Source organism: Etheostoma spectabile, chromosome 15 (genome assembly GCF_008692095.1).
Source record: "Etheostoma spectabile isolate EspeVRDwgs_2016 chromosome 15, UIUC_Espe_1.0, whole genome shotgun sequence".
Taxonomy (NCBI): Eukaryota; Metazoa; Chordata; class Actinopteri; order Perciformes; family Percidae; genus Etheostoma; species Etheostoma spectabile.
In genome coordinates, this window is record NC_045747.1 from 12,780,759 (window position 1) to 12,797,075 (window position 16,317).

Below are 16,317 nucleotides of genomic sequence, written 5' to 3' on the forward strand. Positions count from 1 at the left end.
CAGGTGACAAATTTGGCCAACTTGTCACGTAGAGTTTAACCAACAACCGGTTACTGTGAGATTTGTACCGGTCGTGACAGCTTCATCTGCTTCATCTATTTTGCTTGGCTTTCACTATAATTGAATGTATAATATTTACATTTGTCATCTTCCCATGGTTTTTTATGGTTTAGTGTGCTACTGTATACTGTATTTCTAATAGTTTTTATTACGTAACAAGGTCCAGGTATGAACGGTGGGGTAATCAGGCTTTTGCAGTTGCTGCCCCGAGAATCTGGAACAAGTTATCCCCTGATAATCACACTATTACAGATATAGCTCTTTTTAGGTCCAAACTCAAAACGTAACTGTTTAGTCTGGCTTTTAATCTGTAGTACTGATGTGACAATTTCATTCTTCTGTTTCTTTGTAACCTTTCTGATTTTACTATTTTCTATGTTCACTCTTTGTATTATGTGTTTTTACTCTTGGTTTCTGATGTTAAGGACTTTGGATACCTGCTTGTTGCTGTAAAGTGCTATGTAAATACATTTTGATTGATTGAAATTTTGATAATTGTTCACACTGTACTTTAATACTTTTAAAATGTTGATTATGACACATTTATGCCAATTAAAGACTTTGAGAGTTAAAAAAGGCTCCTTTTCTAGTCTATTTAGTGGTGCCCTAGCCCCGTTGTGTCTCGTTTACTTCAGGACTGGCTAGCACTTGCTAATCAATGGTCACATCTTTTAAAATGGTACAATGTTTAAGCCAAGACAATGGTGATCAAGGCAATATAAAATAATATACACTGACTTTCGAACACTCTTTAGAAATTGAAAAATGCTTCTGACCAAAAAAAATACTTACCGAATGATGCCAAAACACAATTTATGCTCTCTCTCAGAGACAGCGGGAGTCAACAGTATTCCAAGTTGACAGGAACACGTCTAATGGCACATTCCGTTCTACCATCTAAAAAAAACGGTGTTACATTTAACCCTGCGTTAGATTGTGTCCCGAGCTCCCTTACTTTAGCTTTTAACCTTTTCTTATAATGTCAGCTCACTTCCTAGTTCGCTATCCCAATTACTACTACAGCCATGAGACGTCGCCACCTAACAAGAAACATTAATTGTGGGTCAGTATGAGCTGATGACATAATCAACCTCTACATTCGTCAGGAGCTGCTGCAGTTCAATTAAAGAGTACCTCTTTGTGTAACTTCATTCACACAGAAGACACTATGCATGCAGTGAGAAGATGGAACTTGTTAGCTGGAGGGAAAATGCCACAATTTGTAAGTTAATTAATAACGTTTATTTTGAGGTCTACAATCAATCAACACTTATCACAGCAGAGATTAAAACATAAGTAATACTGTACATGTTATATAAATTAATCCAATAAAGTAATATTAAATGGGTATAATTGGCATAGAGGAACTGATCATTTGTATCTTACATTTTGCGTTGTGATCAGTGAACATGAAACTCATGGTATTATCAAAGAATGGAGAGAAAAGGCTGCTTCTTGATTCTTGTCTTGAGTTGATGTGCTTGAATTTTTTTTCTTCTTCAAAGTCCATTATTTAAGCTGGAATGTGGATAATGTGATGGACTGCATAATTACATCTGTGATAAATAATTACTGCATAATGGTGCTGTTAACAAAATCTAATTAAAATTCAGATGGAAAAAAGGTGAAATTGTCTGACATGACCTTTACAGTCTTACTGTGACCCCCCTTGGCACTGCACCGTCCAGGCATGGAAGACAGGTTTCACAAGCATAGACAGTATTAAACATGAATATGGTCTCTGTGACGTCACCTACACTGTAGGTTTCTTAAGAGCCAAAACAAAGCTCATAGCAGGCTGAATGAAGCCTACAGTCTATCCCTATGCTCACTTCCTGTGACATCAGGCCACCTGTCACTCAAAGCCGAACGTCCTTAATCATGCATAACTTTAAGCCTGAATATAATTTTAACGGGGTGAGCTATAAAACCATATTCCCCATGAAACAAGGAAGTATAAGTCTAATTCATTTTTCATTATATTCTACATTTTGATAAATGTGTCACATGAAAAATTGTGTTTAAAATGAAGATACATCAATATAAAGCCAATCAATAACTAATGGAGATGGTCCTCCTTCAAGGTACAGTACTTGCCCACAGATGTTGTTATAGAGCTAAAAAAGTCTGCAGATCGTATCAAAACAAACTTAATTTTTTTCAATACTGCTGAAGAGGATAAGTAGACAAAGACAGCATACACGGCCCGACGAGCTCTCCCATCCTACCTGCTGTCTCCTGCAGTCACAGTCTCCAGAAGAAGACAGCCAGGGCTTTGAGTGTCTGTAGTTCAGGCCAACCATAACAGTGCTTACCATCTGGTGCCAGACTTGGCATGTCACCTGTAACATCTGCTGCTATACCTCTTTATAGGTGACTCTCAGCTAAAGAAGGTGTCACCTCTGCTTGGCCATGTCCCCCTTTTGTGTTGAAACCCCCACCTACCCATTGCAAGATTCCTGAACATGCACATGGAACTCGACCCGCCGCAGGATTAGTGTACCATCTCAGTGTACCTTACCCTCTAACTCTGCCAAAGCTTTCACAACCTTCCCCTCCATGCTGACTCTTCTATCAAGGCTAACGCAAAACTAAGTGAGGAAAAACATTTGCACAGCACCATGTCTCTGGCTGTTTCTCAGTTGTGTGTTCAGGACATTGATCATTTATTGTGTTTTCATTCAACTCTTGGCACAAGCAAAGTCAAAAAAGTGTGACAAATTAGATAGACACACAGGGAACATACACCAATCATGGATGGGCATAGCATGCCAAGAAAGGCATGTAACCTAAATGGTTTACAACTAAACAGTTGTGATTTGCAGAAACACTTGATGTGTTTTTGTCTGGATCTTGGCCGCAGCGACGGCAGGCAGAGGCCTTTTGTTTATCAGTATGGTCACAAGATGGTTTACAAGGGATACACATCCACCACTAATGGAATGAACAAAATGATTTATTTAGTATGTGCTTCCAGGATATTTGATATGCTTGGCTACATTTAGCCCATGGCCTCATCATAATGAAACAGCAAGCAGTCAAAGTTGCAGAAGAGGCATCTTACTGGAAGAGGAGAGTAAACTGCGCCCGAGGCTCTGTTAAATGATGCTACTCGTCGACAGTCACACCCTCATTTCTCTTCTTGTCAATACAATTCTCAGCAACAGAGACTGGTAAAATACATCCAAAACATGCCTGATTACAAATTACAATTACGCTATTAACAAATGTCTCCAAATAAATAACAGTGTTACATCAGCCATTCATCAATTTTACGATACTGTGTATTCATATTCAATCTTATCGTGCCACTGTAGTTAAAAATGCTCCAAGCCATTTAATTCAATGACCTGTGAAATTCCTGGAGGATGATGTAGTTCTTAAACTAAATGGTATAATGTCTTCTTAATGTCAGTTATATTCAAGCATTACATAAATTATGGAATGCAGACATGTTGTGTGGTGTAGTGAATACTAAATTAATTTCTCTGTATTAAAAAAAAATAGTTTTGAGAGAAAGCTGCACCAGAATCCCCCAGTGTCATCTTTTCAGCTGCTTTCTGGTTACGTACTGGTTGACAGAATTGTTTCCAAAGACTTTTGGACATTCGATTTTATGACTCTTGTTCCCTTGACTCTCTTCAGTCTTGGATGTTATTGTCATTTTTTTTTTAAACAGAAAAAGCTGTAGGGACTGTAAAGCTTTCAACTGTTCTCCCTTTTTGGTTGGTCTAGACTGCTCAGTGTCTTGACTGGCTTAAATTAGCCAACAGTGTGCCTCTGGAATCCATCTTTGCTCATAACTCTGTATGTAGCACTAATTGCCCAAATAGTTAACAAAGCACATCAGTCTCTAACCATACAATTTAACAACTTTAAAAGACTGTGACTCTGTAAAGACAGTAAAAAGGTGAATTTAGAACACTCCACATACAGTCATCAAATGTCTTGCTGTCAACACTGGATGTCTGTGAAAAATGTAGAAAATTTAAGAGGATTAAAGATGCTTGTACCAAAAGCACAAAAACAATGTTACACACTTTCACACATGGTACCTGCACAGTACTGTAGTAGAAATGCAGCTTTAAGGTTTATAACAGACAAATTTTAGAAAATATTTTTTTTTTCTGACTTCTAAATCTCTGTTGTGTTTAAACCTGGCCAACATGCAGACCTTGTATCGACATCAGCACCACATGGAAAGCACTCGTCTGGTCCAAGGTCAAAGCAGAGAACTCTCGGCGGCCTTTGCCATCGTGACACAGGGTTTCAAATGATCTTCCTGGCAACCTCAGCCTGTCCACCATTTTAGTTTTATTGTCTGGTTGTACGTGTCTTACAATGGGTTTTCCTTGCACCATAAATCTCAACTTATCTAAGACTAGACTGAGTCAATTTACTTTTATCTCAAACTGAAAAATAAATTACAAGTACATGGCACTGTCCATTTTCTGAAAAAAAGTAAAATCAATAAGTTATTTGACATATGGAGCATTGCGTTACTTCAGGCAGAGCCCTGGAATCATGTTCATATAGGTATACAGGTTGGGCATTATGGCCTAACCTTGCACATTCTGCAGATACTGTCATGCCAAAGTTTTGTTCTGCTGCAGCAAGGAGTAACAAAACAAGTTTGTGTCCGACAGTATACTCTTTTTGGTAGAAATTATTGTGTTTTGTTTCTTGCTGCTGATGGTCTTATTTTAAATTCTATTTCATATTGAATAGTGTTTCATGTCTTAGAGACAGGGTTCATGGTCAGTCATCACAGGTATGACCGGGTTAGTTAGGTGTACACAAATCCATAAGGAAAGAAAAACTTGCCACTGATATTTACGTGAAGTTACTTGCATTGGGTTAATAAAGAATGCAACTAAAATGTTTAAGTTTGTTATTCTTCGTTGCAGTCCACAGTGGTAAACTTTAATATTCCAAATCATATGCATTCACATTTTACCTACATACCTTTAATTATTATTCTATATGATCATTAGATCTAAACAGCTGAGCTTATGCTGCTACTCCACAGCCAAACTCAATGCTAATTTGGCTAGCTTCAGATAATGAGAAGACTTTGTCATTTGTACTCGTTATACTTTGTCATGCTACTATTTACAATGGAGCAAGATACGTTTAATATCTTGCATCGAGAATATTTTATGTACTACATCTCAAATAAGAATGAGTTTTTCTATTAGCATTCTAGGGGAATTTCAACAGGCCTGTTGAAGTTTACTAAGGATACATGGTTGCCATAGCTTTGTTGTTTTGGGTGTCTACCGTGTTTTCTGTTGTTAAATATTATGCAGCACAATCATCGTTCCTGCTTGGATTATTTGATTTGTTGCTTGATTCCCTGACTTGTCTCTAACAAAAATGTATTACAAATTAGTACAGTACATTTTGGTATTTAAAATGACTCCCATCATTTTATCTGAAATGTCTTTTAGTGTGTGGAACAGCACAATTAGCAGTAATAAAATCAGTTTTACTGTTCGCATACTACATTGCTCTTTAAATAACACTGGGCGCTGCTCGACCTGGATGTCCTCAGGAAATCACCTGGTACTGGCTCATCAATAACTTGGATCACAGGCAGAGTCGGCTCACTGACTACAACAAAACAATGGCAGTAAATTCTTAATGAGCACAACCCATCAATAATGACTATGCAAAGTCAGTGTAGTGTTGCATAACATACAGTATATCCACAAATTGAAACTATATAGCAGTTCAAATTCTACAATTCATAAAATACAGGACAAAATTTTCCTTGACGGAAGAGCACTAATTGTTGTGTAATGCACATTACAGCAAATTAGAATTGGGTTAAGGAAGTGGTTCCCCAACCTTTTCCGCAGGGGCCCCTTTTGTAGATAAAAATGATGACGACTGTCACTGATTAGTCAAACACCCATGCAAGGTTGCTTTAACTTACTGCTTCATTCATAAAACAAGGACGTACTTAACTAGGCCGATTTTAGGAGAAGGGGAGAACATTTCTGTTTTGTTGATAATATTAAAGGTAAAGTTAAGGTTTTGCAAAAGACATAAATCATATCTGGTGCTTTTCTGCTTTGAGTTTTTTTAACTAAAATTTAACCTCAAATTTAAGCGCTCCTGAAAAATCAGGAGGCACGTAGAGGGGGGAAAGTTGAGGCGCTCAGCAACAAAAAGCAGCGAGCAAAAAGTTACACTCTTATTGGAAACAATTAAAAAAAACTGCCCCAGGCTAAACAACACTCTGATGCCTTAACTATCCTGTTTGCTAAATCTGAATAAACCAAATTTAAAGCCAAGAATTCCCTTAATTCATCTGGGAACAGTAACTGGTTGCCTGGTAACGGTTAGGCAAAAAACATGATGGCACTTAACTCCTGTAAAATAGCTAATACTAGTCATTTTTAAACTTATTTTTGAAAAGATTAAATCAAGATATAACATGTTAATTGGTGAGCTTTAGAGGTGCTGGTAGGTGGACTTTATCACCTTTGGACAGATCCAGGCTACGCATTTCTTCCTGTTTCCAGTCTCTGTGGTAAGCTAGCAGCTGCTGGCCCAAGCTACATATTCAGATTCATATTTAGATACAGATTCATAATTTTCCCCAAATCGTGCAGGCCTAGTTCAAATGTTACTGCATTGTAATGTAACTGTAGTACAATTGCACCAAAATGTTACTGAACCATTGCTGTGTGTGAATAAAGGAATAAAGAAAAACATGTTCGGTAATTTGTGTGGAACCTGTTGACAAACTTAAATTATGTAAAAGTAAATAATTAAACTTATATTGTATGAAAACATAGGCTGAAGTGACAAAAGTAAAATATGTAGCCTGTTCATGTACCATTTGGGTTCATGTGACATACCTGACTTAATTTAGTAAAGCTTAAATATATCTTGTTGATCTAAAGTTAAAAAATGAATTGGCTGAAATAACAATCATTGTTACTGTAACATAAATTAATTAAATTAAATTACCTTAATATTTTTATTTTTAACAAACCTAATAAAAATACGTGGAACCTGTTGACATAATAAATTTAATTAAATGTTTCAATTTTTTGAGTGCAGCTGCATTTTTACTGTACAGATGTGCTATTGATCTTCTTACCTAATTCTCTGGAGGAAAGCAAATACTCATATCTCCCAAAATTTGAAACAATTTCTTTAAGGCAAACAGGAACGAACTGACAGTCTGTGTGTTCAGGAAAAGTCCAGAACGGCCGTCCAACCGACGGACGTCGGCACAAAAAAGTCTAATAAAGCTATATTAACAGCCAACAGCAGGGGGCGCTAATACAATCACTTATATGCTACATGACCAAAAAAAAAAAAATGAAGAAGAAGAGTAGGCCTACTAGTCTGGCTATGGCTACACTGCATCCCTTAGCCAGAGAGTAGAGGACCAAGTGGAAGCTGAACCTGAGCATTCACAGCCTGGCCATGACCAAGGGGGTAAGCCAGCATCGACAAAGCATCGCTCCTGTGGCACCATTTTGATGCTACTTAGCACTCACCCGCATTAGCATTCCATTGACTGCCATTCATTTTGCCTTGACTTTGACAGCAAATAACTTTAAATCTGAAGTGTCACGTTACATCTACATTGTCAGAGTCAGATTGAGGCTGCGCAGTAACACTCTCACTGGGAAAGTGCTTCTAATAGCCTTCACTGGTCTCTGTTGAAATCAACGGGGTCACATTGTTCATTTCTTTTACTGTTTCTGGTCATGATGAGGGACAGATAGCAGAGTTAATTTCACATCAGCAAGAGGTAGGCCTACCGGTAAGTGCCAGGAGCAGGCCACATCATAATAGGCTGTGTGTTTAATTGTGTCAGCTATCAACATGGGTGTGCATCATGATTATGAAAATGAGCGTGTCATTTAGTGCTGTTAAACTTAACGTGTTTAATAATTCCTGTTTGGTTCATTTAAAACCTTAAAACGCGTTAGATATTAATCGCGGCTTGACTGCAATTTCACTTGGTTGTATATGGTACGTAGGTTGTAGTGAGCTAAATTGTGCTGCTAGGATGAAGACTATGGTATTGAATGAAATGGGAAAACATCAGGCATGCACTGGTACCACGTTAAACTTGCTAACAAACAGGGAAGGGTGGCAAAATAGTTTTAAAAATGTAACCAAAGGTTTAACAAAAAAATCCTTGCTTGCCCTTTCTGTCTGTTTTCCATCAGAGTGCAGTTTTTCCTTGTCTTTCATATTTGCTATTTTCACTATTGTGGAACTGGCAAAGACCTGGTGGTTGTTTGTGAAAGCTTCACATACACAATTGATAGGTCCTAGTCATTTTTTTCACCATTTCACAGCTTAATGTATAATTGATAAAAACAAAAGTGTAATATGACATTGACAAAATATTAAATAGGTTATTCAATGCTAATTTAACACATAGCAACACATATTGTATGTATATAAGTAATTTAATTGATTACTCTTCCCATCTAACGCCGTTACTGTTACTGTTGAAAAATGCGTTACTATGATTGAAGCTGTTTTTTCTTCAGACCGACTAGATCTCTGAGCAGAGAGGCAAAACTTTTTTTCTTCCTTGGTCAGTGGGCCATGCACGAGACAAGCGCATAAATGCTAACAATCGGCTGAGGTTGAGTAAGATTTCATGGTAAACCAATCAGAGGTAGAGTTGGGCGGGTGTTTATGAGCACGGACACATAACGAACAACACAAGAGAGTCAGTCAACGAGAGACACGTATGGCGTTATGAAATCAAGGAGGGGGGTAACTTTTCCTGCTAAAGATTTTCCACCGTGGTCAGAAAACATAGGCACTGTGACTCTAGAGTGGCTACTCGCTCCGAAGCTAATTACTGTCACATTCTCACTTCTCCTTTGCTCTATCACACACACACACACACACACACCTACACACACACACACACACACACCCACACACATGCCGGCTCGACACACACAGCAGCGCAAAAGAATAAACATCAGGCCACTTACGTTATTTACACTTCAAAGATTGTGAACATTTGTTATTTATTTTTGCTATAGTGCAATATTTAATTTTGCCCAGTTGTGCCCTGTTGAGGGGCAATAAATATCAAAAGTTCCAAAACATCTATGTTGTTATTTGTATCGATCCACTAGACATGAAACCTACGTACATGGCATCTGATTGGAGGCTAGTCTCACTTTGTCCCACAACAACATTAAAAGAGTTAAGATTTGTGTACAGTTTCTGTTAATAATGTATTGTAATAAGTGTCCATTTCATTATAATATTCAGATTAATCATAAATAATTGAACATGCACATGTATTTCAAGTTCCATTAAAGAGGGGTGGAGTTCGGGTCACATTTGAGCATTTAAAAATGTACTTGAAAGTAACGCATTAGTTACTTAATGAAGTAACAAGTTACTTTTATAATTTGCAACTGAGTATGTAATTTAGTTACTTTTTGGAAGAAGTAACTAGTAACTGTAACTGATTACTTTTTAAAAGTAACTTGCCCAACATTGTCAATAATAGCTAATAACCTATCTTTAAAATCGTTTGTTTATTCAGGTTGAAGATAAGTTATATAGGTATAGGCCTACAATATATCTAATCCCCATGTTCAGGTACAGCAAGTAGCCTACTTTATTTTAAAAGTGTTGTCAGTAATACTCCGTAGTTTTATAATTACAAGTTTGTGGTATTTGGTGTTTCTTTAGCCAGTGATATTTCATTGTTTGTATTTTATTTTCAATGCAGATGTAATGGCATTGTGCATTAAGTTTGTTTTTATTTGAAGGCTGAGGCTTCATTAATAAAAAAAATCCCAATTATCATCATAGGTTTTGAGATGTTACATGCTGTGAATACCTTGCCTGATAGGCCACAGTATTGTGGCATAGTATCATGAAATTCTGGCTAGTGTCTGTCGCACACGGCTCGGGGCGAATGGCCGGATGATGGGCCTATTTGGGAGAAAGTCTAGGGCTGTTTTTAAGCCCCAGTCCGTCCCTGAAGGCAAATATGGCACCAATGCCTCAGTCTACGTTGTCCATCACTTAGGGTTGCTTTTACTTTTGGAGTGAGTGCTGGAGTTTTTGATCGTTGGTTCTTTATAGAGATGTCCCTTCTACCCACAATGTTTTCCTTTCAAATTAAACATTAAGGATGTCTCCCCTGTGTGAGGGCACACAGACTTGAAATGATCTGCACTCAACAGAAATGGTGGCAGCCTTGAGATGAGGCATAATAACAGTTGTTAATGTGAGTGCAGAGCTTGCAATTCTTCTGTTCATTAGGGTACAAAAAACAGAATATACATCAACATGACACCAACAGAAGTCTTACAGTCTGGCATAATTAATCACTCCCCAACACAATCACATGTAATGAGCTATCCAGATTGTAAACAGTTTATCATAAAATGCTTTTGCGATCAAAACTCTGCAAGTGCACACTACATGTGGAATATCTCTGTAATTATATTAAAGATGAAGAGCAGGGAGAGTGACGCTTTTCAACAATAATATCATGAATGGATAAAAAAGTCAAAGCATCTCTCTGGTACTAGAATTAGCATGATGTTCAAAACAAACTTTCAAGCCTTTTCTCTGGTGATACATATCTGGTGAGTATTAGTAGTGGAAACAGTTTGAAAGAGAATGATAATGAACATATAGCATTACATATTATGGGCTCACAAAAAGAAAAAACATGTAGTACATAAAATACTATTGCAGAATGTCTCTGTTTTGTCAACCTTGAAAAGGAAAGTATCTTTAAAAACATGATCTTAAAAATAAAAAAAACTACTACTACTGAAAACATGATAATGTAGTAAAAACCCTGCAGAGATGTACTTTAAAATGCCATAGCTGAATAAAATGGCGAAGATGGTTCAAAATAATCTTTTTATTTTCCATTTCTGTCTCTGTTTTGAAGAAATATGTGGTTAATGATTGTTGTTAGTCTGCTGGACTGATGAGCGGGTGTGAAAGATGCATACATGTGCTGTGTGATGACATTGTACAAGTGTTTACTGCAGTATGGTGTCCTGGCATGTTGCATTCTTCAGGGGACACAAATCAAGCTTCCATTGTAAGCTCGTCAGTCATCGCTGTGTTTTGGCAAACTGCTCAGCTCTCACAGTTGGATGCTGGCAACACCAGTTCTGCTGTGTCAAAATAATGATAGGACACTGCAACATTTTGGTCTCATTATGTTTTTCAGGCCTCTTTCAGAAAAAAAAGTGGAATACTGAAATTGAGAAATTTAAGAGAATTACATATAAAATTTCCTTACAGAAGTTAGTACAATATGACAATACATTAAAATGTCATAATGCCAGAGGAATTTTTCTTTTCTTGCAAAATGTCATTAAACTTAATTGACTGTGGTAACATAGTGTAACTGTTCTGTTTTTCGTTTATGTTTTTACCAGGGTAATGCATAACCTGATTTTATCAGGTAAACAAAAAAGGAAATTGGATTGGGGCCATAGATTCTAACTTTCTCAAACCTCAGTCAGATAAAGGATCAATGACCAAGGCAGACTAGACAAACATATTCAACTGAACAACCCCTGTGCCCCTGCACTCTCTCTGCTAGGGATGGAGAAGGGGGATTGCATGCATTTTGTTTGTCTATCTAATAATGTGTGTCTGTGTTTGGGGGCGTGTTTGGGAGGGGAAGGTATCCTGCATGTCACACGCAGACACCCCACATGCAGAACGCTTTACAAAAGCGGTGGTTGGGGCATGCAGGGTGTTACCGCCTTTGATTCTTTTCCTAGTTCCAATGTTAGCTACATGATTGCTGAATATACCAAACTAACTCTTTTTCACTTTCCTGGAGCATGAGGGGAAAGCTGAAAGGAACATTGCGACTGTAAGGTTGGCAAAAAAAAAGGCCCTACGTTTTTCACTATCTTTTATTTCTTTAAGAGTAAACTCAATAAAAAGCCATTCGGCAACACTAAATATCAAACAAAAGCCAGAAACTATATAGTATTAAAGGTCCCATGACATGGTGCTTTTTGGATGCTTTTATATAGACCTTAGTGGTCCCCTAATAACATAGCTGAAGTCTCTTTGCCAAAATTCAGCCTTGTTGCAGAATTACAAGCACTAGAGCCAGTCCCATTGGCCATTTTTGTGTCGGTAGCTATTGAGGAGGAAGGGGGGGGTTGTGGCCATAACCAACTGCCACTTTGGTTTGTTGAAAGCCATGATGTTGCTCTATTTCTCATGGGTGGGCCAAATTATCTGGGTGGAAAGAGAAAGGGGAAATAACCTTTCCCCTTATGACCTCATAAGATTCCAGATCGGCCCATTCAAGCTTTCATTTTCTCAAAGGCAGAACAGGATACCCAGTGCTCGGTTTACACCTATCACCATTTCTAGCAACTGGGAGACCATAGGTAGGCTGGGAGAACACATATTAATGTTAAAAAACCTCTTAAAGTGAAATGTTCATGCCATGCGACCTTTAACTTGCTGTGAGCTGTAGCCTACTGTACATTCACCACTTCTAAACAGAGGCAGAACATAACGTAGTCTCAGAGATTATTATTCTCAGAGTAATCTCAGAGCTGAACCGGTCACACACAGCAGTTTTCATCAGACTCACCCCGGGTTGGGTTAATTAAGTCTACTGCTAACTTAAAACATTAATAACCAGTTGTCACAGTGTCACAGTAAACCCACCCACAATCTTTTCCTACACCCAACCGCCTCATTCTCGTGAGTCATTGAATCGTAAACCCACCCATGACCTTTATAGGAGTAAGGAGGGTTATTTTTAAAATGTGAGGAGAAAGTACAGATAATTGCGTTAAAATGGAAGCAGTAGAAGTTAAAAGTCTGCTGTACTTTGTTACTTGACACCTCTGCTAATAACATTACTGTCACCAAAATACCCACCCCCAAACCACATACTGCAAGTAAACACTAAACTGGACTGCTTGAATTAGTCAATGCATATGATGAAACATGACCTGATTTCCAGACCAAATGGCCAGGATGGATTAAGAACACAGGAGTCTGAATCAAAGTCCCAATGTTGGCCAGCAAAAAGTGCCAGATTGTGGAAAAATCTATAGTATTAGATGCTTCCAATCTACAGTATATAGAGGACGTTTCACTTTTATGTAACTGTGGCAAGGCAGGATTTAATAAGTAACATTACTCACCACCTGCAGGGAACCATCCAAAGTGACTCTGTACACATGTGAATCACTGACTGCCTTTGTGAGCTTTTTCCTCTTAGAACAATCAAAACAAAGGAGGCATTCTGCATCTAGAGCTATCAATCTGTCATATCTATGAAACCAGAACTACTACTTTGTGGTAGCCACCACTACTGAAACTCTAAATAACCAATCCTACACTTCCACTGAGAAAATGATCATAAACACAACACAGAAAGTTGTCCTGGTGGGCACGAGGATAGCTCAGTTGGTAGAGCAGGCGCCCATATACAGAGGCTATCTTTCTTTCACATTCCTTTAAAAAACATGATACAGGACGTCTGCGTATCTCACGTGGTAGAGTGTGCACCCATATACAGTGGCTCAGTCCTTAAGGTAGTGGCGATGGGTTTGATTCCAACCTGCGTCCTTTGCTACATGGCATTCCACCTCTCTCTCCCATTTCATGTCTTCAGTCTTCTTATTAAAAGAAAGGCCAACAAATGCCCAAAATATATTCTTTAAAAAAAGAAAATGAAAAAGAAAGCTGTCCTACCTAACTGCTGTTTTTGTTTTATTGTCCAACACATTTATTAGACAAGAAGCAGAAACACTCCTGACTCATCAAGGTTGTTAGATTTATTATTTATTCGTCCTAATTTGTAAAACAAACACTCACCCACACAATTTGTGACTGGCCAGTGTGTGCTTTAAAACTCCATGAATTAGAAAAAAATTAGTAGCTAATTAGTGTGCAGTAGTTGGCATAACTTGCCTGGTCCTGTTGATTTCTTCTTTAGGGGGGGGAGTTTATCAGCAGGAGTCAAGTTCACTGTTGGTGTATTAATTTGAAAACCATATAGTTGTGGGCCCGGGGGTACCGGCCCAGTCAGCCCAATTCAATTTCTACACTTGAAAATGGGTAAATGATACTCCAAGTGGCCAATTTATACACATATCTGAAGCCCAGAGAGCCTGTGTGCTTATAAATCACTGGATGCATATAATTATGTAGTGTGTGCTGAAAGGGATGCTCCCTCTTGGGATACTGAACACGTTACTTCACACTGCAGTTTACTGCACAACGAATCCTCTTTATCATAGTTTTCTCCATTGCTGTTTACTGCCCCCTTTGTGCACATGCAATTCAAAGTGGCGTCAGAGGGAAACCCATCTATGGCCACTGACAGGAAATCCTCTTGGCACATAGGATGAGCTGATTTCAAACTTTACTGTCTTCTAAACAACAGAGATGGCACGCTCCATTTAAATGAAGCCAGGCTTGTACTGCCAAATGTTTTTTTTTCCAACAACCTCCACCCTCAACAGAAGAATTTCTGTAACAATGGGGACACAAAGTCTTGACGTCACTTTATATCAAACTTCTAAATTTAAATTTAAAAATCTACTTCTAACAATTATTTTCCCTCCTGGGGCTGCGAGATTGTGCAGTTAAGTGTTGCCTAAATACAACAGAAAGTGTTGAATTCCCACACCCACAGAACACAGACACACATGAACATACACTCATACACTCACACATAAACACACGTATTTTTAGCCATTCCCTGTTGTATTCTCACTTTCAACGGCGCTTTCAACTCCTAGAGAAGGGCCGTTGGATAAGTGTTTCTTGGATGGATCCCACATTGATACAATAGAGCAGATAAGGTACAATTAGCTGGGTTTATAGAGTAGAGAGCCAATAGTGGAACTCTTAGTGTATAGAGGTACAGTTAAGCACTGGAAAAACAACCACACTGATTGTCAGGCTAGATTTGTTGTCCATGGTGGCTCACAAGTTGAGTTTCTAAGCCAATTCTTGAACTTAGAATCAACAGAACATGTCAAAATGTAATCTCAAGGTCCACTTCATACTTCAACACTCAATTTGTAAGCCCACATGGACAACATTTCTTATTATGCTATATTTCCAACAGAGCAAACTCCATCTGCTGATCAAGATCATTTGATGTGATCGAAAGCTTCCAGAACAGTTTCTAAATAGACCTTAAAATTGAGATAGTTCTGTCAACCATATGTAAAATGATTCAATAGATTATACATTGTGCATAGAGGAATACACATCACAGTGTTTTTATGTATTGAAGAAGCCCAAATTTCTGAGGAAAACTCCCCTATTGGATCTTAGTGAGAAGGAAACATCAGTGTTCATTTTGACCCTTGACTCCTGCCTGTTTACATGTTTTATTGTGCCTTCATTTGTCCAAACGGATAGGACTATAGTATTATAGGCTATTCCACAATGTTAAATATAAAGTAAAAGAAGTGCAAACATTTGATAATGATACAGGAAAAGGACCATTGAATTTAGCAATTATTAAACCATATGTTACACTTGGTTAAGATAGCATAAGGAGAGGGGGAATATTCATAGTATTCAAACCACTCTGCTGCCTTCGCTTCTCTCTTAAAGATGGTTATCTACTGTAAATCAATAGACCTCCTCACTATTGGCATGACTTGGAGCTGACTCAGCTTAATTACCCTCTGGGCCGACCTTTAAATCACACAAATGAGAACAAATAAATAATGACCGGTTAAAGTACCGCTGTCTTAGCACTTTCGTCAAAATCGGTATGCACAAATGAATTGTAAATTTATGGAAATGCATCAAGCGTGAGAAGAGTGTCTTGCATTTGGGGGTGACAAATTGAAAGCAGAGGAACACCCGAGAACTGTCTGCCTGAGTGCCAAGTAAGACAGTTAATCTCTACACTGTCCTAGCCCGCTTAATTCCCACTGAAATGTGGCACACATTCCCATCTCCTTCCGATTCCCCATGTCTTCTTCCCTTATCACCATAATTTGGTGTGCACTGACAATGGGAAATTTGACAGAGCTATTGACAGTAACTATTCCAGGGTGGGCTAATAACTTCAAGATTTCAGAGAGTGAGGGGAATATTAAAAAGGATTGTACTGTAGCTTGAATAGAAAGATACAGTAATCACTGATAGTATTGTATATTACAGCACCATCACCCCAGGAAACCTTTCTTTAATTTGTCTTTTGTATTTTTTTCATAATTTATTTTAGAAACCAGTTTAAGGAAATGTACTATC